Source organism: Myotis davidii, unplaced genomic scaffold, assembly GCF_000327345.1.
Source record: "Myotis davidii unplaced genomic scaffold, ASM32734v1 scaffold187, whole genome shotgun sequence".
Taxonomy (NCBI): domain Eukaryota; kingdom Metazoa; phylum Chordata; class Mammalia; order Chiroptera; family Vespertilionidae; genus Myotis; species Myotis davidii.
The window spans coordinates 3,508,181-3,510,997 of NW_006383018.1; the positions used below are offsets into that span (position 1 = coordinate 3,508,181).

General features: G+C 49.9%; 1 protein-coding gene across 1 annotated transcript in view; it reads right to left on the bottom strand.

The window, feature by feature from the left end:
* KRIT1 (KRIT1, ankyrin repeat containing) overlaps nt 1-2,565 on the bottom strand; it is a 32,471-nt gene extending 29,906 nt beyond the window's left edge. The window contains exon 1 of the mRNA XM_006779261.2: nt 2,063-2,565. The gene's annotated coding sequence lies outside the window, so the exon portion shown is untranslated. The remainder of the gene's footprint in view (nt 1-2,062) is intronic.
* Nucleotides 2,566-2,817: the final 252 nt, after the last annotated feature.

Below are 2,817 nucleotides of genomic sequence, written 5' to 3' on the forward strand. Positions count from 1 at the left end.
ACCATCTTTGTGAGTGCGTGAGGGTTAATTTGCATACTACCTCTTTATTATATAGGATATATTCTCTCTATATAAAAGGCTAATATGCAAAGTGTCCCCTCACAAGTTCAACTGGGAGTTCGATTACTTGCTATTATGTGCGCTGACCACCAGGGGGCGGCACAGAATGAAGGAAGGCCCCGGCCAGCAGCCAGAAGGCCCCCCGATCAGCCCTGATTGCTGGCCAGGCCTAGGGACCCTATCCAGCACAAATTTTTGTGCACCGGGCCTCTAGTGTAAATATAAGGATCATAAATTTCATATCAGAAGTTGAAGTCAACAAGATGATTTATTTACCAGTTTGTAAACTACATGCTAATAGAAATTACCAATAATCAGAAAATGTATCTTCATAAATACCTCCCCATCTCCCCCTCGTCCAAAAGCACATTATCTTAGGATTCTGTAAGATGTTCCTGAAACCAAAAAGAAAGCTCTCCCTTCCTCCATCCTTCAGCAGTGTTTCTCATCTTTAAAACCCATGTCAAGCCCTGGCTGGTGTGGCTCAGTTGGGTGGAGAATCGTCCAATACACTGGAAAGTGGCGCTGGATTCCTGCTCAGGGCACATGCCCAGGGGCCATAAGCAAGGCAGCCAATTGATGTTTCTCACATCCATGTTTCTCTCTCTCTCTCTCTCCAATCAATAAATAAGCATATCATCTGGTGAGGATTAAAATAACAAAAACAACAAAATCCATGTCACCTTAAAATAACCAAAGCAACCCACAAGCCTTACTGTCCATAGTTGAAAATAACTAATAAAATGCATTTTATTTTTATCCCTACCAGCCAAAATGACTTTTATCAAGTTGCCTTTAAGTTTTTATTGCTTTCATTTTTCTAAATTTAATATACTTTTAAAAGACTAGAAATAATAGTTAACACCTATAATGCTTATTTTGTGCTAGATGCTGTGCTAAGTGCCTTCCATAAATTAACTCATTTTATTCCACCCCCTCCCCACACACACAAATCTGATGGTGTAGGGACTATTTTTATCCCCATTTTACAGATGAAAAAACAAGTAGAGTGTCTAAATTACTTGCCCCTTCCCCATTCTCCTGAAACAAATCCTCTATTTTAAAGCATTATAACATTAAAGAGGAGCGATGGGAACTAAATATCAGGAATTCCCCTACAGGGATTTTTGACCATAAAAACCTCATTCCTAAATTGGTTAATGGCAATAAAAAGAGAGGAAGTAATAATGAAGCCGAATAGAAAATACCCACTAGCGCTGCCGCTCCTCAGCTTGATTTCCCCCTGTCCGTTCAATTCGTCACTTGTCAATAGACCTCACTGATAATTTTAGCATCCTTTTAAGTGGCATTCTACTCTTCAATTTAAGATATTTGATAATCTTCAAATAGCTTTCGAAGGCAACTGCACTAAATTTGGCTAACAGAGAAGGAACTAAGTAATAAGTGAAACTGGCAAACAAGTGAATTCCTACAGTGAACAGCGAGTACATTCAAGGAGCTTATTTGGGGAAAGCACCATATCCCTAGTGTATCTAAACAGGCTACATACTAGTTGTTACTGTGGTTCTCTGTACCCCAATTCTAAGGGGGAAACATTAAGAGGAAAAGAAGATCACGGAATGAACTGTTTTGTATAGCTATGAAAACATTTTTGAGTTTTTGACCTTTCCTCCAAATGAGATGAGGACAGCAAAACCGTGAAAAGACTAGACGAAGGGAGAAACTGTGAAGACACACCCATTCTCCCGGGGTGAGATGAGAATGGAAGTGAGAGAGAGCTGGGCCAGCTCGGTCAGACTGCTGGTGCGGCTAAAAGCAAACCCAGAAAGCGCCCAGCCTCTAAAAGATGGAGAGAGGCGCAGCGCGGAGAGCTGAGCGGGAACGGCGTGCGGTGCCCAGGTTTCCCAGACATGACAACAATAAACACGCCGCCCGGGTGGGGCAGTACCACAGCACCGGGGGCGGCCGGGCACGCCTCTCCGCTCCCAGAGCTGCCACCCAGCCAGGGGCGTTGGCCGCTGGGAAGAAACAAATTCCTTGCCTGGAGAGAACAGATGCGGAGATCGTCCAGCCTCCCGCCTCTGCTTTCTCGCTGGAGTCTGGATCGTGCAGCTCCACGTCTCACCCGTGCGGGCGGCCGAGCACCTCCCAGGCCGCTACATTCGCCTCACGGGGTGGGACAGCCACCTGGGGGCGGGGGACCGTCCCGCAGTCTCATTCCTCCTTCTCTTCCCTCTCCCAGCGGCCGGCCCAACTTCCTGTGACAGGAAAACCTTGCCCGGGTCGCCCGCGAAGTTGCCGGATGTGTCCGGCCGCGCTCCCGACCCCGCGCCTCCAGAGCTCGGAGGTCTGGGGCTTGGAGAACCTCTAGCCCACGGGCCGTTTATTGTCCTGCCCTCTCTTCGCGCCTCAACACCATAAACGCCTCACCCTCTCCCGAGCTAGGGGTTTCCAGATAGTCCCAGGCCTTCGCTTTCCATCCCGCCGCTACCGGGGCGAGGGAATCGCTTCCGGGTTCACACCCGTGACAGCCTCGCGGGTGGCGGCGGAAGAGCTTCCGGGTCGGCAACCGAGCTGCGGCCGTTACCTGCTGCTTCACTCTAGGGCTGCGGGCCGTGTGGGGCCGGTGGCGGGAGGCTCGAGTGTCGGCGGCGGGTGCGGCTGCAGCTGACCGAGGGGCGGGTACGGGAGGAGGACCGGGGCTGGGCGCGCGCGCGCCAGGCTGGAGCATGAGCCGGACTTGACCGCGAGGCGGAGGCAAGAGCCACCGCCCCCTCTTCCCCTCCCTGGAGAAAG